General features: G+C 44.3%; 1 protein-coding gene across 5 annotated transcripts in view; it reads right to left on the bottom strand.

The window, feature by feature from the left end:
• LOC121291894 (cAMP-dependent protein kinase inhibitor alpha-like) overlaps positions 1 to 25,791 on the bottom strand; it is a 124,881-nt gene that overhangs the window by 69,727 nt on the left and 29,363 nt on the right. For 4 of the 5 annotated variants that reach the window (XR_005946110.1, XM_041213544.1, XM_041213543.1 and 1 more), the window contains exon 2: positions 9,123 to 9,229. The exons of the other annotated variant lie outside the window; for it this stretch is intronic. The gene's annotated coding sequence lies outside the window, so the exon portion shown is untranslated. The remainder of the gene's footprint in view (positions 1 to 9,122; positions 9,230 to 25,791) is intronic. 5 annotated transcript variants of the gene reach the window in all.

The following is a 25,791-nucleotide window of genomic DNA, read 5'->3' as shown; positions in this document are numbered from 1 at the left end:
GACCACCATTTATTGCCCATCCCTAATCACCCTCGAGAAGGTGGTGGTGAGCCACCTTCTTGAACCACTGCAGTCCATGTGTTGTAGTTACACCCATAGTGCTGGGAGGAAGGGAGTTCCAGGATTTTAACCCAGGGACAGTGAAGCAAGTTATGGATTGTGTTTCCTTCACTGTAGAGCATTCGATGTGCATACAGTCCTCTGCATAAAAACATTTCTTCTAAATGCTTGTCATTCATTTAACAATGGTCTTAAATTTATGCCATTTCGTTATCAGAATTTTTTTTCCTCCCCAGTTTACCTTGGAAAAACCCTCAGAATTTTGAGCCAATCTCATCAGATATCCACTGAACCATCTCTGCTTTAACAAAAAGAACCCAAGTTCCTTTAGCTTCATATCTTTGCTTTCATCTTGTTGAATCTGTTTTGCTCCTCTACATGGTTTTTGCATCACTTCTAAAATATAATGGGCAATATTCAACCTGCATTTGTTCTCTTTTGCCTCTACCTTATTATTTCCTCCTTTCCAATACCATGTGCCAATCCCTTGTTGGCGGGACAAAAATATTTAGACATTAACAAGCATCCAACAGCTCAACAGCAATTTAACCGTTGAGCTGTACTAATCTCGCTATATGTGCACTGTACCTACTGCAGTATAGTTGCAATCCAATGCATATACAAGTTTCAAACTGCATGAATCTTTTTAATGTTAGTACTGGACCCACACTACTCCATCTCTCTCCCTCTTCCAACAAGCCCCCACCTGCCCCCACATATCAAAATTCAAACATAAAACATGGGCGTTTCAATATGTCAATGCTTCACGCGGCATCTTTTCCAGTGATATTTTTAAAACCGTATGCAGTCTGGTATTAAAAAAATATATATGAAAGTCAGGTTTAACATTTGGTCACAGCAACTGCAAATCTAAGTACCCTCTTTACAGTATAGTGACAAGATTTATGTCAGGCGACATGTTTTAATTATAAGATAGGTTGAAGTTACTAGGTGACAGAGAACACCAACAGTTCAGGGACATTAAGGATAACTTTCAAAGATGAAAGGGATAGCACAAAGCCCAGCTGTAAACCGATCATGAAAAATCCAAAATCAAATCCAGTCAAGATAAATTTGTGCATTTCACAATGGTTTGTGTTTTGGTAGACCCTCCTTTTAAAAAAAATTAATCACACTGTGCTCTGTTTTGCAATATGCACACATTGTGAGATGGTGCTATTAGTAACTAACATAACAGAACAATTAGGTTTGTATTGTGTCTTGCTGTGAGCTTCTCATGTCACTAAGTGCAGGAGAGAAGCAAAAACAGATAAATTAATAATTAACATGATTTTAATTTCAGTCAATCGGTTCAAATTTCTTGGAATCATTATGCCACGGAGGTAGCTAGCTTATTTGTTGCTGGCATCTTGCACATCCATTGATAATAAAACTAACGCAGGGATTGGATCTAAACTGTCAATTGGGTGTTCATGCAGTATAAAACAAACTTCAAAAAGTTTTCTAAAAATATATGAAATGTGATTAAATATTCAGGAATCTATCATTCCAAAGCTCTTGGCAAACAGTTTTGCAAAAACAGATTCTGTACATAATTGAAGGTAAAGATTTTAGTTTAAAGTGTACAGGAAGTGTCTCAACTTGCCATTTCTGTAACCCATATTTATTTTGAGAATATCACGCTATGCAGCAAGCCCAAACTGAGTAGAGTATTTCTTTCAAAAAAAAATTCCACTTTGTATTCGATATTAGATATCACAAAAATTTCTAAAATATTTTCTCCATTAGCATGTCTCAACCCTGACTGGAGTATAATAAACGTCTGTTTGCAGTTCCATTTATTTTCAAGTCCCAGACCAATCCCAGAGTAACTTCACTGCTGCACACACTAAGCTTCAAGTCATTTTGTTTGACTCTTAAAAACGTTTTTTTTAAAATTTGTTTATGGGATGTGGGTGTCGCTGGCTAGGCCAGCATTCATTGCCCTCTGAACAAGGGCAATTAAAAGTCAACTGCTTTCCTGTGGGTCTGGAGTCACATATAGGCCAGATCAGATAAGGACAGCAGATTTCCTTCCCTAAAGGATGCTTTTCTTTGGAAAACAAAGAGTCTTTTAATACATAAATCAATTTATACAGGCAAGTAATCAAAATTGATATCATTGTCTAGTTACAACTAAATAATTATCATCAGTTTCAAGAGCTGTAGTAACTACATAGCTCTTCATCAATTGGTTTTAAGATTTTCTTTTCAGACAGGTTCACCATCCATCCAGGAGCAAAACCACAGAAAATTTGTTGAGGATCCTTACACATTGTTAACATGCTATACACCTAGTGAACCAGACGGGTTTTTACAACAATTGGCAATGATTTCATGGTCATCAGACTTTTGATTCCAGATTTTTATTGTATTCAAACTTCACCATCTGCCACGGTGGGATTCGAATCCTGCTCCCCAGAGCATTACCCTGGGTCTCTGGAATACTAGTTCAGTGACAATACCACTATGCCACTGCCTCCACATATCATAAAAATCATAAAGGTATCATAAAAAGGCGACTTTCAATGCCTGTGTTGCATGCCTAACTAAACACCGTTACACCCAATAATGTTTATTTTCGAAATGCCTTTGACTGTGGCATTAGGTATCCTAGTGCTAAGTACGATGTTCACCATGGCCACAGCTGTATTCTCATGCTTCAAAAGGTAGGAAGAGGTTTGGGAAAAAACCAGGACAGACAGCGGGTTACAATTTTCACATGAAGATCATGTTCCAAATTCATCAGACTTTGGCTGGAGAGTTTTATTTAAACTATAATAAAATCAAAAGGCAAAGATATAGATGACAAACTAACCTGCATCCCTATCTCTCTATTTTACCATCTTTCTTATCATTATGATGCACTTCCGAGAGCTTTCCTTTTGTTCTACCAACGGTCGCAATACATTATCCTTTCTCCCCTAGCATTCTCAGAGTGTTGAGATCGCGACTGATTAAACTACCTTTTATTCCATCTTCTAAGAAGTCAGAGCTGCAAAACCTCTCACTTCTCTCAACCCCTTTCTCCTGCAATTGACAAGAAATTAAAATTCATGTTTGGCATTAGCCAACATCGACTTCTTACTCTACTTCATTTTCTTTTATCATGGTGGTGTACTTGACTGGGCAACTCATCTAGGTTTCTCATTAAAAATGTATTCAAAACCAGAGAAATGCCCACAAAGTAGGTAGTGTTTCACCGTTAGATAGGGATGAGCGAGGCTAGATACAAATGGTGTACACTGGTCTATAATTTTGTGTTTTCCATGAACCTAAATAATGTAACCTAGAGTTGCTGCCTTATTGAAATGATGTTTTCTAGAAATGTGGGGTTGGCTTCAATTCAGAATGATCATTGAACAGTCTGTAATTTGACTGAGTACTTGGAGAAATGTTCCAGTTATTGATGTTTATTGAAGACATTGCACAGCATGAGCAATGGTGTAGTTATTCCAAGCAAAGTATTGCATTATGTTCATTCTAAACTACATTGTGGTTGGTTTCCAAACTGTCATAACTACTAAACATATAGTGCCCTTCATGTAATAAAACTCCACAAACCACTTCACAGGGGTATTTTAAAACAAAATAGGATACCTAGACACATAAGATGATATTAGGGTAGATAATCAAAAGCTTGGGCAAAGAAGTTTAACCAGTATCTTCAAGGACAAGAGAAAGGAAGAGATACAGAGAGGTTTAGGGAGGGAATTCCAGACCTCATGGTCCAGGCAGCTGAAGGCCCAGCCACCAATAGTGGAGCGATGAAAAGTCAAAGATGCTCATTAGGAAACCAGAATTAAAGAAGTGAAGATACCTGAGGATTGTGGGACTGGAGACGATTACAGAGAAAGGTGAGGATGAGGCTATGGAGGGATTTGAAAATAAGGATAAGAATTTTAAAACCTGACATTGCTTAACCAGTGGTCACGACATGGACAGCAGAGTTTTGGATTATATCAAGCGCACAGAGGGCAGAATGGCAGGGCCAGGGGTGCATTGGAATAGTCAAATTTAAAGGTAACATCTCCACAAAGGCACAGACGGGGATTTCAGCAGCAGCTGACCAAGACTGGAGCAGAGTCGGGTGATGTTACAACAATGGAAATACACCATCTTAACGATGGCGCTGATATGTGGCCAAATATTATTTGGACCAAATAAGACACCAAAGCTGTGAATAACCTGGATCAGCTTCAAGCAGTTGCCAGAGAGGGGGATAGAATCAGTGGATAGAGAGTAGAGTTTGTAGTGGGGACCAACAGTCTTCCCAATATTTAGCTGGAGGAAATTTTTCCTCGAGTACTGGATGTCAGCCAAATCACCTGACAATTTAGAGATAACGGACGGATCGAGAGATGCAGTGGCGAGGTAGCGCAAGGTGTTGCAATGTACATATGGAAACTGATGTGTTTTCGTAAGAGGTCACCGAAGGGCAGCATGTAGAAGAGAAGTCAGACAGACCAAGCATCGACCCTTCGGGGACACCGAAGGTAACCATGCTGAAGCAGGAAGAGAGGTCTCTTGCACAGTAAGATTCCATATTGCCTTAGAGCCAATTAAGCACTTTCAACCTAGCCACTTTTGGTTGTATAAAAACTGTGGTTCCTCAGCTAAGCAGACTTCTGATGTCAGAAAGAGTTGGGAGACAATAACACAAGGATCCCAAATATTATTTGAAATTTAAAAAAACGTATATGGAAAATAAGTCTCGTCACATTCCAAAATCTTCCAATTCTTTTGAAACACAAAACAATGTTTAGGAAAGAAAAGCCAGTTATTTCTTGCTAGTTTTTCTGACCGCAAGAGAACAGCCACAAATTTACAACCAGCTGCCAGCCTACAGAGCAATTAACAGGTAACTGAGCTAACAGTTTGCCTACTTACAGCCATTAGATCTTGTGGTCTTAAAGATATCTAACATACATGCTATATGGTATAGTGCTCCCTCTTTTATGGTACAACACACTATGGCATGACTCAAAGAAATCCAACATGGATCTGTGAGTTCACAATTATTTCAGTAGATTAGAAACAAATTTACGTTTGATTTTTAAGATGATTTCCTTTTCTTCTCCTAATTCTCTCATATTTGTCATCCATCAAGAAATAGAGAAAAGGAGATATGGAATAAAAGTTGAAGTAACAGAAACAATCGTACACAATCAATAATGTCACAGTTGGAAAATTCCCAAATTCTGTTTTTTTTAGGCTGCCAAGAAAGGAAATTGAAATAATTGGACCTCATGATGCATTTTGATCCATAAGTATCCACTAATTTTTACTAATTGCACTAAGCAGGGCATCAGCCTTGGATTCTTATGTCATTGATCCTGTCAAGTTCTTATAAGCAAAGTCTGCAAAGACACTCAAGATCCCTAAAACACCTCAAAATTGCCTTTTAATCCAGTTGAAGCCTCTAATGAAACTAAGTGAACTGTTATGACCAAGAAACGTCATTCTCATTAGCACAAACTATAATAAGATATGTGCTTGATGTTCAAACAATTATCCAATGAGCAAAGTCATTTCAGCCTGAGTAATCAGCAATATCTATTTAGGTTTTAATCTCGTCAAATTCTTATGACCAAACATCCCTGGATAATTTGGTTGATTCAGGCATCAGTGCAGAATCACCTATTCTATAAAAGAAAGAAAAACTTCTGAAGTAATTCCCGTGCAACAGGAACAGTTTTGAGTAATTTCCCTGGCCAATACAGTAAAAAACTACATTCCTACAAACCCAGTCTTAGTGTTTACTCACCAGGTTTCTAATTGTCAATCTAGCATTTTCAGTTCCATTGTTCTAAGAATTAAAGAAACAGTTTCTACATCCTGTCCCATTCTATTATGCTTATAAAGCACAGTCATGAGGGTGAAACATGGAAGCAAGAGTAAACATGGATCAGAAACTCAAAAGAAAAATGCCACATATATCCAACACCACACAGCATATCAAAAAACAATAAACGCATCTTTTGAGAAGCCTGTCAACTTATTATTTACTTGTCCCCAGATATATAATTATGCTATGTGGTAAAGGCAGACTAAAGCACAATCTTCCTTTCATATTTGTGATACACCCATTTTTAAAAGCTTGCAGAAAAGTAATATTTCACTTTTTAAATGTATCTATTCACCTTGCAAATGATTTAATTTCTGTAACATCTATCAAATGTTACTGAGGAAATCTAACATTTCAGATATTGCCCTCAATTCATGCAAACGTGAATTTACCATCAAAATTAATTCACCAATTCCTTCTTTACACCCTCCTCTTCATTATGGTACAATCCTCTGGACAGTCATAACCCTCTTGTACTTCACACTTGATGGCCATTCTTCACATGAACTTGACCGGCAAGTGTTGTGGACAGTGACTGTTACTCACCATGAGGACCATTATTGTCCATCCTATCTGTACCTAATGTTAATTAAATAGGAATCAGGTGCAATAGCTTGGATTTTCCCCCGTCCTGAGCCGGGGAGATATTGAAACGAATAGTAGCACTACCAAAACTAGCCAGGATTGAGATATGAATTAAGTAAGCACAGACCAGAAAACAAACTTAATATTTTTGTGTACCTATCCCATCAAATCCCTTAATAGCATTGAATGTCTCAATTAGATCACCCTCAATCTAGCCTCATAACTTCACCCTTTAAGCCCTGGTACTTTGTTGAATCTCAATCACAGAACAATTTGCATGGGCTTGACCATCTGTAGTGGGAAAGGATGACATTTTAAATCACCTTATCAAAGCAATGTCAAGCTTGTGACTGAATTGTCAAATCTGTTGAAGGGTGCATTTGTTTGGGTTGTACAAATACCCATTGCAGCATTTGAACTGCAGCCAAGCCAGCTTTTTAGCACCTGATTGCACACATGACCCCCAGGAACATAAACTGCAAAAATTCGACAAGTGTTGCTTGATAGCTGGTTGCTTCTAAAAATATATTTATTTCTAAGTGATATAATCATCTCTGCACACAAACATACGGAGATAATCCATATGCCTGTAAGATGGTTAGATGTCATGTCATTTCAGAAAACACTGTGGGGCATAGGGAGAGCGGCTGCAATGATTTTGCAGTGCCAAAAGCACACGAGCAAACAGAGCAGTTACCACAGTCACAGCGAACCAAAAGCCAGTGACTCTTATAACCTGAAGTATTTCAATATTACCCACTTGTATTCACAAACACAATAAATCCATCTGTTTACTCTGCTTATAGATTCAATCCAAAGGATACTCGAGTAAGTGGAATGCAATTTAACTTAAATACTGAAAATTACAGGAGTACAAATTGGACCCAATTGTGCCCATTTCATTTGATGCAACAAGACCCAATTTTGAGGACCAGCATCCTTCTCCAGAAAGATGTCTGATAAAGATCCGATATTGGATTGGATCAATTTTCAGACATCCCTGGCAGCCACCTAAAATAGGTGTTGGCTCCCTTACATACTAAAACAAGAGGTAATATCCATTTTAGAGCCCATACCAAAACTCACTTGCAATAAGTGAGGTAGGAGTCAAGCCTGGTCCACTCCCAATTATTCAGAACACTCCAGAGGGCTCACCCTAATCTCCTTTCACCTAGGGGACTATTTCCAGTGAGGTAAACAACCAGAAGTTCAAAGCACCAGAAGGGTGAGGTGCCTGTAGAAGTATGACAGGTGGCAGCCCTTCACCATAGTTCATCCATCCAACATGGGACAACCTTTTGGCCTTCCAGTTCAGGCACGTGTTGCAGCTGGATGTCCCACCTGAAAACTAGCACCCATTGTGTTTCTACTCCAGCTTCTTCAAGGCCAATTCCAACTATTTCACCCAAGAACTCAAATCAGTTGCCTTTGCCATATTGAACATCCTCGTCACAATTGTGAGACCTCAAACAGGTCAACAATTACTTAATACATGCAAGGCACTTGACTGCTTTAAATGTCATCTGTCATTGCCTTGTTATCTTACATACTTTGATTAAAATTAGTGAAGAGCAGTAAAGTTACTTTTGCAATATTTACAGGTGTCATATTGTGACCCATACTCTATTTAATTTTACTCTAAGATTCCTGAACCATGTTTCTGCCCCAGCCAAAGCATGCAATCTTTTTTGTCTTTCCCCATGCTTTCAGGGGCAGGTACTAGGAAGTACACGGGAGTAACTTCTATTGACTTACAGCCCGAGAGGTTACACCAATCAGGAAAGATTGAAGAGGCTGGGACTTTCTTTTCCAGGAAAGATAGGCCAAAAGGTGACCCAACAGATGTCATTAAGATTATGAAAGGTTTTGGTAAGAACCCTTTGTGGGATAGACCCAAACTCGGGGCAATAAATATAAAATGTTCACTAATAGTTCCAATAGGGAATTCAGGAAAAACTACTTGAACCAGAGAGTGGTTAGAATGGCCAACAAGGAGTAGTTCAGTTGAATAATATAGATAGTTTAAGGGGGAGCTAGATAAACACAAGGGAGGAAGGGATAGAAGGTTATGCTGATAGGGTTAGGTGAAATGGGGCAATAGGGGGCTCAGATGGAGCATAAACACTGGCACAAACAAGTTGGGGCATATAGAATGCATAGCACAGTAACAACCTATGTAAATATTAATATTCCTCCACCTCCAGAAGAAAGGATGTCACTCTAAATGGCAAGGCTGAGCTAGTTAATGTATTGCATGTTAAACTCACAGGTTAGCAGGACATGTTTCCTTCCACTCTATGGGTACAGCACTGCCTACAGCAATTGGTCAAAATAATATTTTGTAGTAACAACATGTGTAGAAAAATATTTGAGGAGGGGGTTGGGGGAAGGTGGGGGCAGGAAATCATTGCATTGGTTACCATGGAACATATTGATAATGTTACTGCACATGCCATCCAGAGAAATACTTCCTCCATTGTGGCTCTTGGAAACTTGCTCTAAAGATAAGGACTAATCGAAACAAGCAATTGCAGAATGATAAAAAAGACTTCATTGACAGTCTAGCACTGATACATCTGAAAAGGGAAGGATTGAGCACTCACACACACTAGGAAAAAACGCAACCTACCTCCTTAAAGACTCATTCACGATTTAGCACCCTCCAAAGTGCCTCTGTCCCAATCTGTTATGCTCCAAGATTAGACTCTTTCCACCTTTATATTAATTGTTCCCAAACTACGAAAGAAAGAAGTTGGATAGAAAGATTGTTAGTGGAACATAGAAGTGACCTCGCCGATATATTTTGGTTTTGTTCAGTTCTGTTTTCTTATTTCTATTCCTTAGTATGCTACCCCTTGTTGAGTACCATTTTATAATCACCATAAACTCTCTGGTTACTCATCTAAGTATCAGTACTGTGTGTGAGAGCCTAGGTCAGTGTTTGCAGGCAGTTCTCTCAATATGCAACAACAGTACAGACACTATTGATAATTTTTTTTAAAAAGTGTGGAGGCATACAGCGCACCGATATCTGTGCTGTGATAACAGCACATCTTTAGTGTCAGTGATGGACATATTGGTAATATTAGCTCTTGCATCCTCAATTGTGAAATGATTATGGAAAATCTGTAAGCTTAAAAAGGATCCTACAGTCAAATCTTTGCAGCAGTTGGTTGCCGGTTTATGGTAGTGTTAATCTGCAAATCCCCAACTTTTGGGGTTGCACATAAGATTCCAACAGTGCTTCAAATAATGTAACTGAAATTTACAGAGATGCGGCACATCTGGATTTTAAAATGTTTGCAGTGCACATATACTGGGAGACCAGTTGTATGTAAATGGCAACCACCATGTTAAAGAATACATGCAGTGCCATTGCAGAGTTGCATTACAAATATTTTCCTTATCTGTATGAGATTTCCCCCAGTGTTTTTATGTTTTTTATCATTTTCAAAATCTCATTCTTTTTCTTTCAGTTCCTTTGATCTTGCTGTGAATCTCACTCTTGGTTTGCTCCTTTCTCACGCTGATTTTAATCTAATTTTTGAGCTTTCGTTGTCACTCTGTATTTCTAGTTATCTCTCTTGGTCTCTCTGCTTTCTGTACTTCCTTGTCTGGCTTTAAATCAATTTTCTGACTCTCTCCAGTATCTCAATTGTTAAAGACTTTTCCTGGGATATGCCTTTTCCTCTGCGCTTTTCTTATTTGCTGGTACACACGGATATCCTTCTGATTTGGGGTTGCCTGATATGTTCTAGTCATATAAGCAATCATTAACAGATCTCCTATGGCATTGCTAATGTAGTACAGGGCATCCAACAGTCAGTGGAGTAGCTAGAAAGCAAAAATGAACATGGAAATCTAGAGTAGAACATTTGTTGAGGAATGGAACTAGTAGGGAGACAAATACTGAACCATGGTGCGAGACCTCTGGATCTGATAAAGCACAACCTGTGGATGCAGGAACATGGTGGAGATGAAGCAAATGATACCATCAGTGAAACTTAGTACAAAAACAGAGGGGCTGTGGTGCTGAAGTTAAGAATGGAGATCTACAGAGGAACCAGGAAAAAGGACAGCAAGTGATGGAGCTATAATAAAAAAGGGGAATACAGAGACAATTTTAGCTCAGTTGTCCGAAATTGCATTGACTGATGTAATTATTATGCATTACATTCAGTTCTATTTATATTACTCACCTTATCTTTGTGAATGTACATTATTATAGCACCATTAAAAACAACCAGGCAGCAGTTCTCTCTCATTTAGAAACTCATGTGTTTCCTACATTACACTTCAGAAGTGTAGGCACTGTAAAGTGCTTTGGAACATCTTGAGGTTGTGAAAGATGCTGCAGAAATAAATGTCTTTCATTCTTTTACCCAGCTGCTAGAGGTATTGGTATCCACGTGAGCTTGGTTCCAAGTGAGGCCAAACACAGAAGTCAGACTAAACCATGAGGACAATGTTTCCTTCCACTCTATGGGTACGTAGAGACGCTCTCAAATCACTGGTCCTATTATGGGCTCATGCTCAGCTGCTGCAGCTACATTTTTTTCCATTCATCTAAAACACACAGTTTCTTTTAAGGTTGGTTATGAAAAGTAAACACACCAACTCAGTGGTTGGGATCTCGCTCTCTCCACTCCTCCCTTTGCTCTGCAGTGATTTGCCACTCTTAAGCCCCAGAGCATTTGTGAGAGGGAGTAAAGCCAGAGTACTCAAGGTCAGTGTGGTGAGAGCGGAAGGTCAACACTTGGAGTTGCTAGTGGGAGATAACGATTGAGCAGAAGGTCACAGCTAGAGGGAACTAGCTGTCAAGCCTGGATCAGAGTGCAGGCAGCTGCTTTCCTTTTTTTAAAGTTTATGCCAGGTAAATCGAGCAGAGTGCTGAATTTAACATTTTTAATTATAATAAAAATTCTTTATTAAGCAAGAGGCCAGAGAGAGCAAGACCAGCAACTGAGGAGGACACCTGTAGCCCTGACAAATGACACACATAGAAGCAGGGCTGGGAAAATGAGGTATTAGGAGTAATCACCATTACAAGAAGAAAATAAATTCAGTGAGTATCCATTGAATCAGATCATGTGGCTCCCATAGATAAATCAGATCATTGGAAGGTAACATGGATTGAGCAGTACAGCTGGATGACCACAAGAGTACAAGTTAAATAATAGTTTAGTTTTAAGCTTTGTCTATGAATGATTTATATAGTTCCAAGAAAATAACAAAATAATGTGTTGTTTTAGATCATTATGCAAGTAGGGTAGAAGATGCAATCTTGTGTGGTCAATTCAAAAAATTTCACTTTTTCTGAACACTACATAAAATTGTCAAACTTTGGATTAATGTCATCAATACATAATTGGAGCAACAGGTGTACAAAACCTATTTAAACTGGATGTTCCCAATATTCTCATTCTCAAAATGCAGTGTTTTAAAAAATACCCCATGTCTTATGCATTAGGTGTTCAGAAATTTGGCAGACATCTCCTTTTGTTGCTTGGATGGACCCAATGATATAATGGTTAAGCACACTATTACATTCACAATCTTTGACAGAAGTTACTCTAATGAAAGTTGTTTTTGTTCTGGCTGAAGGACTGTGAATAGTTCAGTGATGGCCTCTTCGGGGAATTCTATGCCCTGTATGCAGGTCCCTTCAGATATCTCTGGTATGATGATCTGCTTCGGTACATGTGGCTGGCAGTATAACGGCGTGTCATAACTGAACATGCATACATCTGTATGGATACTACATTGGGTTGTTAACTCTGGAGGTTTCATTATATGACCTTCACCTCTAATTGTCCACTCCTTGTGCTGACCTTCCGCATGCTGACCTTGAATGCTTTGGCTTTACCCCCTGCCACAAGTGCTCTGGCAAATCACTGGTGAGCATATTGGCCTGGGAGAGGAGAGGAGAGAACTAGATCCCAACCACTGAGCTTTGTGGGTGTGCTCAACATGTCCATCCTGGCAATATGCACCTTCCCAATTAGAAAACAAACATGCTCTAATTAGCTCATTGGTTGATATGTTGGACTATTAATCCTTTTGTCTCATCTCCAATATTTTTATGACTAAATTTTCAAAAAAAAATGAAAACATCCCTTTTGTTGTTACCCCAGTAATTTTTTCTCCCATCTTGGAGATTAATCTTCAATTCCCAAAGATTCCCAGATAATCCTAGAGGGTCACCAGTCATCACACCACCTCAGATCCAATTCCTTCTCCAAACTCTGCAAATATAGAGGGATGCCCAGTGGGAGATTTGTGTTGATAAAATACTCAAATATTCCAAAAGAAACAGGCATAGCTAGCGGTTGGGGTATAGTTTAAGGAAGCTGACTAGATGTTGCTTTATAACAAGGCAGCTCAACAGCTAGCAAAACAGCAGTGCAAAAGGTAGAAAAATGCACACAGCAGTAAGTACAAAGGAATCGGGTTACTTGAAGAGCAATGCATCCCAATGCTGAGGGGCAAGTTTCTTTGACACCCATTTCATGTCTGGAACCATGCTCAGGTGTTCCAGCTGTACCACGGGACCAGGCCTAACTTGCATTTCTCTCAGGGCCTTACTGAGCCTGGGGCAGCAGCACTACAATATGGTTGCCAACCCTCCAGCATTGTCCTGGAGATTTCAAGATTTAAGAAGATTAACCTCTGGAACACTGCTGTGGCTAAGAGTTTTTTTAATTAATTGTGAAAATACTGGAAATGGGGAAAAGGTTGTATGATTGACAGTTAAGAATCATCCTATTTGCTTTCCAATTGAAATGGGAAGATGGTGTTGTCCCGAGTATGGACATGTTGGTAATCTATGGCAGGAGGTGGGACAGCTGGAGGCAGGTGGTCATATGATGATTCCTCCAGGAATATGACTAACCAGAATTGACAACCCTACACTACAGGCACCTGTGAGAAGACATATATGTAGGCAGATGTGTGCATGGGGACTTAGCATCAGGGAAGAAGGAAACTGGAACTTAAATGAGCTAACTAAGTTCGTGACAGCAGGGAAACCTCAAGAGTCATGAGCTAAAAAGGGGAATCCAGAGATAGTAATCTAGAAAATACAGTGGCAATAAATCAAACTTATTTAATGTTGGCATTTGTTCTTACTGATTAGTAAGACAGAGCAAAGTGCCAACACACTTAAATGCCAGTACACTCGGTCTGGGAGCTGTTTGCAAAATTTACATCTAACATTCCCTATATTTAATCAGAAATTTATTTACCAAGAGAGGGCAAGAAACAGGTTTCTGAACATTATAGAATAAACAATTCTTGTGTCCTCATTTCCACCCCACTCCCCAGTCCACTGACTCAGGGAATAGGGCATAGAATACAATAGAAGTGGACAGCAGGTCAATGGACATCTTAGAGAAAAGATAGGTTAACATTTCCAAGGTATATCCTTCCTCGAAACTCATATCCACCTTTTCAGGTTCTTATTTCAATCACTTATTGGAGCGAGAAACAGAATTAATGTTCCAAATCGATGACCTTTCATCAGTTTATCAACATGAAATGTTAACTCTGTTTCTCTCCCCAGAGCTGCTGCCAGACCTGTTGTGTATTTCCAGCATTTCCTATTTTTATTTCTGATTTCCAGCATCCAAAGTATTTTGCTTGCCCCACTTAAGTTGTATTTTTTTTTTAAAAAAGCAATATTTTAAATTTGTCATAAACGGCTGTTAGGAAACCAAGCACTGCCCATCTCTTAGCTAAACAGAGTCCTTGATATCTCAAGAGTTTATCCAGTGAGTAACTTCAGAACACAAGACGAGAAGATCCCTGATATTAGCCAATCTCAGCCCAGGTAGTAAGAGGAACGCAAGTTGGTCTTAATGATGGAGGGGAAAGGAAATCAAAAGAAAGGAGCAAATAATAGTTCACAAACATAAAACCTTTCAAAACAAATTTTGACTTATGGCCTATGGAGTGGGACCTATGAAGTTGGATACCTTGAATACCTTGTGGGTGGGGGAGGAAACAGGTTGAACCTATGGTTTCTAATTTGTGACTGTGGGGTAGGGGAAGGGAGTTATGGATCCACAATGTTGAAACCTTCGATACTGAAAGGATGCAGGGAAGGGGAGAAATCACATTAACTCGCACCGTTCAAGTTTCTCTGCAACATCTAATGGCACTTTATGGACCGAGAGGTTTCAGCAGCGATGGCTGGCTGCAGTTCCATGGATCCCAATACTGTGTAAAACATGAATGTTTGCCATTTATGGAGAATTGACTTGTAATTAAAAAATACCTAGCAATAATGATGTGACTGTGGAATTACCCATGCAGTGTCTGGGTTTCAGTGAACTACCATCATTTTTTTTGAGGGCAGCATACGAGGAATGTGGGAAGATTCATTCTAATTCAACAGCATCATGCCTGTGACAGCAGGCGGTTACCGTAGCAATGATAGCACTCTAGGGAGGTGGAGGTCACAGCTACACCAACAAGCTGACATTCACTCAAGCTCTGTCACATTTACACAGACATACACGACTATTAATGCCATCAGGAGGGCTTGATCCTGTCTCAGCTTTCATCAGGGATGATCAGACACCGGTTAGTCAATTGCAGGCACAGGCAATAAAAATTTGCAGATTAGTAAGGCTTATCGGAAGTTAAATTCCCAAGAGTAGGAGCTGGATCTTGTAAAATCATTATTAAAGTCTGCAACTTCCTGTTGAACACAAATGCAATCCTTGCAGCATGTTATTTTTGGCGTAAAAGGACAAAGTTCCAAAAGAAAATGCAGCTAAAATAACAAAACAGATAATCAAGGACAACCTGAGCACGAACGCAGAGGCAGTGTTAAAAATAAATTAAGAATTTTCAAGGTTGATGCTCATAGACAAAAATCCCTTTAGAAAATAAATCCTTGCGCCTTTGTTCACAAATTCCTTTTAGGCATTTATAAACATACAAACATATGCTACAAATTGCTTTTTGTATACTTCCGCCCTTATTTCTTATGCTATAAATGTGGAATGCTGGGAATTCCTGTTGCTTACATTGTATTAAAGCTGCATTTTTGCATGATAAGCTTTTGAATTGACAACTTTCCTAGGGCTGTGCCAATGTTTTTATTGAAGCCCATTTGAGGGTGGTAAGTATGCTGCAGCTTGAAATGCAGTTTACTCCCCAAAAGTGGCAAGAACATTATGAATGCATCACAGGTGTCCACGCTACACATGGGTGGGCAAGTAAGACTAACACATTTGGAAGTGGGGCTGCTTGTGTGAAGGGTTCAGCAAAAAGCAATGTACAGCTGATGAGAGATGGAAGGCATCACAGTCCCAGGAAACATTGTGATGATAAAAAAAAATAGATCAGGTCTTGAAGATGTCCTGGCTGAGAGGACAAACTAGGTAGACTGAAGGTTCTATTCTCAGTCCTACATTCTTAAAATAAATTGTCTGGAATTGTGCCTGTTCATTTTTGTTGACACACCAGTAGGAGGCATGCACCTATGTCAGTTGCATGTGACAATTTGATAAAGAATAATGCACCATGCCTTGGAGATTTTTGCTAACTAAAAAGTACAATAAGGGTAAGTTTTTATAAAATAAATAAAGTAGGAAGCAATAGATGTAGGGCAAGGCCTGTATTTGCAGGCCTGAACTGAGGTCATAACAAGTTGTCATGTTTTCTGGTTCCAGTAAGTTTGAAATAATTAATAATAAATAGACTCAATGTCTGGACTGAGTATATTTCATATACATGTGGACGGACACATTGTTGCTTGGCACCTGACTGCAGTACCGCAGGAAATGTGGTGCCTGGGTAAATATTTGCATAACAATTCGTTCCTAAGTCTACAAATAATAAAGCAATAATAACACAAGTGATGAACAAACTTGCATTTAGAAAGTGCCTTTGATGATGACTCAATTCCCCAAAGTCCTGCACAACCAAATGAAGTAGTTGGAAATTGAGGCACTGTTGTGATATAGGAACAAAGATACAAAAGGAGTGATAAATTGGCTTTTAAAAGTCTGCAATCTATTAGAAGGGAAGAGCTTCAGAGAGGTAAAAAGTTTGAGTAAAAAATGAGTTGGAGCAGTGCAATGAATCTCAATTTCTGAACACTTCTCATGGACGTGCAAGCTGTTCAAACAAGTTGCTAGAAATGTAAGGAGCAGGGACAGGAACTATTAACAGATGGTCAGAGCCTGTCAAATGTGGAGTTATGGTTAATAAAAGAAGGGGAGCAAATCAGCTGATAGTCATGAATTCCATGTTGTTTGTCTTGCTGACCCTTTCAAATGAAAAATAGCTTCCATTTTATGTCAATCTGATCAATTCCTCCTCTGCCAATGAAACTAGCCTACAGAAATGTTGTCAGGTATGAAAAGAGAAAATCCAAACAAATTATTTTTTTTACAAAAAGGACAGGCTGTAATTTGCCAAATGATGAGCGATTTTAGCATCTGCATGCTGGTTGTGCGCGAAATGTATAAAAAGGAATGTGTGAAAAAAGCAAAAATCATTGCTTCAAAATGGAAAGATCCAATATGATCTGTTATCATTGTTGTGGTGCTTAGATAAGTTGCTCATGATCTGGATTTGCATGTACTGCTGGAGGCAAGGCTATTGATAAACTCTACATTTTATTAAACATTATAATAACTTTGTACAATAATGACTCAGCACAAGGCACAACACAGAACTCACTTTCTCCATGCTCTGTTCACAGAATCACACGTCACAGAATCTCAGTGCAGAAGAGGCCTTTCGGCCCATCGAGTGTGCACCGACATGTGAGAAACACCTGACCTGCCTACCTAATCCCATTTACCAGCACTTGGCCCATAGCCTTGAATGTTATGACGTGCCAAGTGCTCATCCAGGTACTTTATAAAGGATGTGAGGCAACCTGCCTCCACCACCCTCCCAGGCAGTGCATTCCAGACCGTCACCACCCTCTGGGTTAAAAGGTATTTCCTCACATCCCCCCTAAACCTCCTGCCCCTCACTTTGAACTTATGCTTCCTCGTGACTGACCCTTCAACTAAGGGGAACAGCTGCTCCCTATCCACCCTGTCCATGCCCCTCATAATCTTGTACACCTCGATCAGGTCGCCCCTCAGTCTCCTCTGCTCCAACGAAAACGACCCAAGTCTATCCAACCTCTCTTCATAAATTAAATGTTTCATCCCAGGATAACATCCTGGTGAATCACCTCTGCACCCCCTCCAGTGATGTGACGACCAGAACTGCACATAGTACAAAAGAGCGCAAGGAGAGCAGCGGTGACACAGGATAAAAGAGCGTGAGGAGGGCGGCGGAGACGCAGGATAAAAGAGTGCGAGGAGGGCGGAGACACAGGATAAAAGAGCACGAGGAAAGCGGCAGAGACGCAGGATAAAAGAGCGCGAGGAGGGCGGAGACACAGGATAAAAGAGTGCGAGGAGAGCGGCGGAGACACAGGATAAAAGAGTGCGAGGAGAACGGGGGAGACACAGGATAAAAGAGTGCGAGGAGGGCAGAGACACAGGATAAAAGAGTGCGAGGAGGGCAGAGACACAGGATAAAAGAGTGCGAGGAGGGCGGAGACACAGGATAAAAGAGTGCGAGGAAAGCGGCAGAGACGCAGGATAAAAGAGCGCGAGGAGGGCGGAGACACAGGATAAAAGAGCACGAGGAAAGCGGCAGAGACGCAGGATAAAAGAGCGCGAGGAGGGCGGAGACACAGGATAAAAGAGCACGAGGAAAGCGGCAGAGACACAAGATAAAAGAGCGTGAGGAGGGCGGCGGAGACACAGGATAAAAGAGCGCGAGGAGACCGGAGACACAGGATAAAAGAGCGCGAGGAGACCGGAGACACAGGATAAAAGAGCGCGAGGAGACCGGAAACACAGGATAAAAGAGCGCGAGGAGGGCGGCGGAGACACAGGATAAAAGAGCGCGAGGAGAGCGGCGGAGACACAGGATAACAGAGCGCGAGGAGAACGGCAGAGACACAGGATAAAAGAGCGCGAGAAGAGCGGCGGAGACACAGGATAAAAGAGCGCGAGGAGAGCGGTGAAGACACAGGATAAAAGAGCGTGAGGAGAGCGGAGACACAGGATAAAAGAGCGCGAGGAGGGCGGAGACACAGGATAAAAGAGCGCGAGGAGGGCGGAGACACAGGATAAAAGAGCGCAAGGAGGGCGGAGACACAGGATAAAACAGCACGAGGAAAGCGGCAGAGACACAAGATAAAAGAGTGCGAGGAGGGCGAAGACACAGGATAAAAGAGCGCGAGGAGGGCAAAGACACAGGATAAAAGAGCGCGAGGAGGGCAAAGACACAGGATAAAAGAGCGCGAGGAGGGCAAAGACACAGGATAAAAGAGCGCGAGGAGGGCAAAGACACAGGATAAAAGAGCGCGAGGAGGGCAAAGACACAGGATAAAAGAGCGCGAGCAGGGCGAAGACACAGGATAAAAGAGCGCGAGGAGGGTGAAGACACAGGATAAAAGAGCGCGAGGAGGGTGAAGACACAGGATAAAAGAGCGCGAGGAGAGCAACGGAGACACAGGATAAAAGAGCGCGAGGAGAGCGGAGACACAGGATAAAAGAGCGCGAGGAGGGCGGAGACACACGATAAAAGAGCATGAGGAAAGCGGCAGAGACGCAGGATAAAAGAGCGCGAGGAGGGCGGAGACACAGGATAAAAGAGCACGAGGAAAGCGGCAGAGACGCAGGATAAAAGAGCGCGAGGAGGGCGGAGACACAGGATAAAAGAGCACGAGGAAAGCGGCAGAGACACAAGATAAAAGAGCGTGAGGAGGGCGGCGGAGACACAGGATAAAAGAGCGCGAGGAGACCGGAGACACAGGATAAAAGAGCGCGAGGAGAGCGGCGGAGACACAGGATAAAAGAGCGCGAGGAGAGCGGTGAAGACACAGGATAAAAGAGCGCGAGGAAAGCGGCGAAGACACAGGATAAAAGAGCGCGAGGAGGGCGGAGACACAGGATAAAAGAGCGCGAGGAGGGCGGAGACACAGGATAAAAGAGCGCGAGGAGGGCGGAGACACAGGATAAAAGAGCGCGAGGAGGGCGGAGACACAGGATAAAAGAGCGCGAGGAGGGCGGAGACACAGGATAAAAGAGCGCGAGGAGAGCGACGGAGACACAGGATAAAAGAGCGCGAGGAGGGCGGAGACACAGGATAAAAGAGCACGAGGAGGGCGGAGACACAGGATAAAAGAGCACGAGGAGGGCGGAGACACAGGATAAAAGAGCGCGAGGAGGGCGGAGACACAGGATAAAAGAGCGCGAGGAGAGCGACGGAGACACAGGATAAAAGAGCGCGAGGAGAGCGACGGAGACACAGGATAAAAGAGCGCGAGGAGGGCGGAGACACAGGATAAAAGAGCACGAGGAGGGCGGAGACACAGGATAAAAGAGCACGAGGAGGGCGGAGACACAGGATAAAAGGGCACAGGGAGGGCGGAGACACAGGATAAAACAGCACGAGGAAAGCGGCAGAGACACAAGATAAAAGAGCGCGAGGAGGGCGTAGACACAGGATAAAAGAGCGCGAGGAGGGCAAAGACACAGGATAAAAGAGCGCGAGGAGGGCAAAGACACAGGATAAAAGAGCGCGAGGAGGGCAAAGACACAGGATAAAAGAGCGCGAGGAGGGCAAAGACACAGGATAAAAGAGCGCGAGGAGGGCAAAGACACAGGATAAAAGAGCGCGAGGAGGGCAAAGACACAGGATAAAAGAGCGCGAGGAGGGCAAAGACACAGGATAAAAGAGCGCGAGGAGGGCAAAGACACAGGATAAAAGAGCGCGAGGAGGGCAAAGACACAGGATAAAAGAGCGCGAGGAGGGCAAAGACACAGGATAAAAGAGCGCAAGGAGGGCAAAGACACAGGATAAAAGAGCGCGAGGAGGGCAAAGACACAGGATAAAAGAGCGCGAGGAGGGCAAAGACACAGGATAAAAGAGCGTGAGGAGGGCAAAGACACAGGATAAAAGAGCGCGAGGAGGGTGAAGACACAGGATAAAAGAGCGCGAGGAGGGTGAAGACACAGGATAAAAGAGCACGAGGAGGGCGAAGACACAGGATAAAAGAGCACGAGGAGGGCGAAGACACAGGATAAAAGAGCACGAGGAGGGCGAAGACAGGATAAAACAGCGCGAGGAGGGCGAAGACACAGGATAAAAGAGCGTGAGGAGGGCGAAGACACAGGATAAAAGAGCGCGAGGAGAGCGGAGACACAGGATAAAAGAGCGCGAGGAGCGCGGAGACACAGGATAAAAGAGCGTGAGGAGGGCGGAGACACAGGATAAAAGAGCGCGAGGAGAGCGGCGGAGACACAGGATAAAAGAGTGCGAGGAGAGCGGCGGAGACACAGGATAAAAGAGCGTGAGGATAGCGAAGACACAGGATAAAAGAGTGCGAGGAGAGCGGCGGAGACACAGGATAAAAGAGCGTGAGGATAGCGAAGACACAGGATAAAAGAGTGCGAGGAAAGCGGCAGAGACACAGGATAAAAAAGCGTGAGGAGGGCGGCAGAGACACCGGATAAAAGAGCACGAGGAGACCGGAGACACAGGATAAAAGAACGCGAGGAGGGCGGCGGAGACACAGGATAAAAGAGCACGAGGAAAGCGGCAGAGACACAAGATAAAAGAGCGCGAGGAGGGCGAAGACACAGGATAAAAGAGCGCGAGGAGAGTGGAGACACAGGATAAAAGAGCACGAGGAGCGCGGAGACACAGGATAAAAGAGCGTGAGGAGGGCGGAGACACAGGATAAAAGAGCGCGAGGAGAGCGGCGGAGACACAGGATAAAAGAGTGCGAGGAGAGCGGCGGAGACACAGGATAAAAGAGCGTGAGGATAGCGAAGACACAGGATAAAAGAGTGCGAGGAGAGCGGCGGAGACACAGGATAAAAGAGCGTGAGGATAGCGAAGACACAGGATAAAAGAGTGCGAGGAAAGCGGCAGAGACACAGGATAAAAAAGCGTGAGGAGGGCGGCAGAGACACCGGATAAAAGAGCGCGAGGAGACCGGAGACACAGGATAAAAGAACGCGAGGAGGGCGGCGGAGACACAGGATAAAAGAGCGCGAGGAGACCGGAGACACAGGATAAAAGAGCGCGAGGAGACCGGAGACACAGGATAAAAGAGCGCGAGGAGACCGGAAACACAGGATAAAAGAGCGCGAGGAGGGCGGCGGAGACACAGGATAAAAGAGCGCGAGGAGAGCGGCGGAGACACAGGATAACAGAGCGCGAGGAGAACGGCAGAGACACAGGATAAAAGAGCGCGAGAAGAGCGGCGGAGACACAGGATAAAAGAGCGCGAGGAGAGCGGTGAAGACACAGGATAAAAGAGCGTGAGGAGAGTGGCAGAGAAACAGGATAAAAGAGCGCGAGGAGAGTGGCGGAGACACAGGATAAAAGAGCGCGAGGAGAGCGGAGACACAGGATAAAAGAGCGCAAGGAGGGCGGAGACACAGGATAAAACAGCACGAGGAAAGCGGCAGAGACACAAGATAAAAGAGTGCGAGGAGGGCGAAGACACAGGATAAAAGAGCGCGAGGAGGGCAAAGACACAGGATAAAAGAGCGCGAGGAGGGCAAAGACACAGGATAAAAGAGCGCGAGGAGGGCAAAGACACAGGATAAAAGAGCGCGAGGAGGGCAAAGACACAGGATAAAAGAGCGCGAGCAGGGCGAAGACACAAGATAAAAGAGCGCGAGGAGGGTGAAGACACAGGATAAAAGAGCGCGAGGAGGGTGAAGACACAGGATAAAAGAGCGCGAGGAGAGCAACGGAGACACAGGATAAAAGAGCGCGAGGAGAGCGGAGACACAGGATAAAAGAGCGCGAGGAGGGCGGAGACACACGATAAAAGAGCATGAGGAAAGCGGCAGAGACGCAGGATAAAAGAGCGCGAGGAGGGCGGAGACACAGGATAAAAGAGCACGAGGAAAGCGGCAGAGACGCAGGATAAAAGAGCGCGAGGAGGGCGGAGACACAGGATAAAAGAGCACGAGGAAAGCGGCAGAGACACAAGATAAAAGAGCGGGAGGAGGGCGGCGGAGACACAGGATAAAAGAGCGCGAGGAGACCGGAGACACAGGATAAAAGAGCGCGAGGAGAGCGGCGGAGACACAGGATAAAAGAGCGCGAGGAGAGCGGTGAAGACACAGGATAAAAGAGCGCGAGGAAAGCGGCGAAGACACAGGATAAAAGAGCGCGAGGAGGGCGGAGACACAGGATAAAAGAGCGCGAGGAGGGCGGAGACACAGGATAAAAGAGCGCGAGGAGGGCGGAGACACAGGATAAAAGAGCGCGAGGAGGGCGGAGACACAGGATAAAAGAGCGCGAGGAGGGCGGAGACACAGGATAAAAGAGCGCGAGGAGAGCGACGGAGACACAGGATAAAAGAGCGCGAGGAGAGCGACGGAGACACAGGATAAAAGAGCGCGAGGAGGTTGGAGACACAGGATAAAAGAGCACGAGGAGGGCGGAGACACAGGATAAAAGAGCACGAGGAGGGCGGAGACACAGGATAAAAGAGCACGAGGAGGGCGGAGACACAGGATAAAAGAGCACAAGGAGAGCGGCGGAGACACAGGATAAAAGAGCGCGAGGAGAGCGGTGGAGACACAGGATAAAAGAGCGCGAGGAGGGCGGAGACACAGGATAAAAGAGCACGAGGAGGGCGGAGACACAGGATAAAAGAGCACGAGGAGGGCGGAGACACAGGATAAAAGGGCACAGGGAGGGCGGAGACACAGGATAAAACAGCACGAGGAAAGCGGCAGAGACACAAGATAAAAGAGCGCGAGGAGGGCGAAGACACAGGATAAAAGAGCGCGAGGAGGGCAAAGACACAGGATAAAAGAGCGCGAGGAGGGCAAAGACACAGGATAAAAGAGCGCGAGGAGGGCAAAGACACAGGATAAAAGAGCGCGAGGAGGGCAAAGACACAGGATAAAAGAGCGCGAGGAGGGCAAAGACACAGGATAAAAGAGCGCGAGGAGGGCAAAGACACAGGATAAAAGAGCGCGAGGAGGGCAAAGACACAGGATAAAAGAGCGCGAGGAGGGCAAAGACACAGGATAAAAGAGCGCGAGGAGGGCAAAGACACAGGATAAAAGAGCGCGAGGAGGGCAAAGACACAGGATAAAAGAGCGCAAGGAGGGCAAAGACACAGGATAAAAGAGCGCGAGGAGGGCAAAGACACAGGATAAAAGAGCGCGAGTAGGGCAAAGACACAGGATAAAAGAGCGTGAGGAGGGCAAAGACACAGGATAAAAGAGCGCGAGGAGGGTGAAGACACAGGATAAAAGAGCGCGAGGAGGGTGAAGACACAGGATAAAAGAGCACGAGGAGGGCGAAGACACAGGATAAAAGAGCACGAGGAGGGCGAAGACACAGGATAAAAGAGCACGAGGAGGGCGAAGACAGGATAAAACAGCGCGAGGAGGGCGAAGACACAGGATAAAAGAGCGTGAGGAGGGCGAAGACACAGGATAAAAGAGCGCGAGGAGAGCGGAGACACAGGATAAAAGAGCGCGAGGAGCACGGAGACACAGGATAAAAGAGCGTGAGGAGGGCGGAGACACAGGATAAAAGAGCGCGAGGAGAGCGGCGGAGACACAGGATAAAAGAGTGCGAGGAGAGCGGCGGAGACACAGGATAAAAGAGCGTGAGGATAGCGAAGACACAGGATAAAAGAGTGCGAGGAGAGCGGCGGAGACACAGGATAAAAGAGCGTGAGGATAGCGAAGACACAGGATAAAAGAGTGCGAGGAAAGCGGCAGAGACACAGGATAAAAAAGCGTGAGGAGGGCGGCAGAGACACCGGATAAAAGAGCGCGAGGAGACCGGAGACACAGGATAAAAGAACGCGAGGAGGGCGGCGGAGACACAGGATAAAAGAGCACGAGGAAAGCGGCAGAGACACAAGATAAAAGAGCGCGAGGAGGGCGAAGACACAGGATAAAAGAGCATGAGGAGGGCGGAGACACAGGATAAAAGAGCGCGAGGAGGGCAAAGACACAGGATAAAAGAGCACGAGGAGGGCAAAGACACAGGATAAAAGAGCACGAGGAGGGCAAAGACACAGAATAAAAGAGCGCGAGGAGGGTGAAGACACAGGATAAAAGAGCGTGAGGAGGGTGAAGACACAGGTTAAAAGAGCACGAGGAGGGCGAAGACACAGGTTAAAAGAGCACGAGGAAAGCAGCGGAGACACAGGATAAAAGAGCGCGAGGAGGGCGAAGACACAGGATAAAAGAGCACGAGGAGGGCGAAGACACAGGATAAAAGAGCGCGAGGAGGGCAGAGACACAGGATAAAAGAGCGCGAGGAGGGCGGAGACACAGGATAAAAGAGCATGAGGAGAGCGACGGAGCCACAGGATAAAAGAGCGCGAGGAGAGCGGAGACACAGGATAAAAGAGCGCGAGGAGGGCGGAGACATAGGATAAAAGAGCGCGAGGAGGGCGGAGACACAGGATAAAAGAGCGCGAGGAGGGTGAAGACACAGGATAAAAGAGTGCGAGGAGGGTGAAGACACAGGTTAAAAGAGCACGAGGAGGGCGAAGACACAGGTTAAAAGAGCACGAGGAGAGCGGCGGAGACACAGGATAAAAGAGCGCGAGGAGGGCGAAGACACAGAATAAAAGAGCACGAGGAGGGCGAAGACACAGGATAAAAGAGCGCGAGGAGGGCGAAGACACAGGATAAAAGAGTGTGAGGAGGGCGAAGACACAGGATAAAAGAGCGCGAGGAGAGCGGAGACACAGGATAAAAGAGCGCATGGAGCGCGGAGACACAGGATAAAAGAGCGCATGGAGCGCGGAGACACAGGATAAAAGAGCGTGAGGAGGGCAGAGACACAGGATAAAAGAGCGTGAGGATGGCGAAGACACAGGATAAAAGAGTGCGAGGAGAGCGGCGGAGACACAGGATAAAAGAGCGTGAGGAGAACGGGGGAGACACAGGATAAAAGAGTGCGAGGAGGGCGGAGACACAGGATAAAAGAGTGCGAGGAGGGCGGAGACACAGGATAAAAGAGCATGAGGAAAGCGGCAGAGACGCAGGATAAAAGAGCGTGAGGAGGGCGGAGACACAGGATAAAAGAGCGTGAGGAGGGCGGCGGAGACACAGGATAAAAGAGCATGAGGAGGGCGGAGACACAGGATAAAAGAGCGCGAGGAGGGCAAAGACACAGGATAAAAGAGCACGAGGAGGGCGAAGACACAGGATAAAAGAGCACGAGGAGGGCGAAGACACAGGTTAAAAGAGCACGAGGAGGGC

This window comes from Carcharodon carcharias, chromosome 19 (assembly GCF_017639515.1).
Source record: "Carcharodon carcharias isolate sCarCar2 chromosome 19, sCarCar2.pri, whole genome shotgun sequence".
Taxonomy (NCBI): Eukaryota; Metazoa; Chordata; class Chondrichthyes; order Lamniformes; family Lamnidae; genus Carcharodon; species Carcharodon carcharias.
The sequence above is the reverse complement of the archived record's forward strand: the minus strand, read 5'-3'. Positions and strand labels throughout refer to the sequence as shown.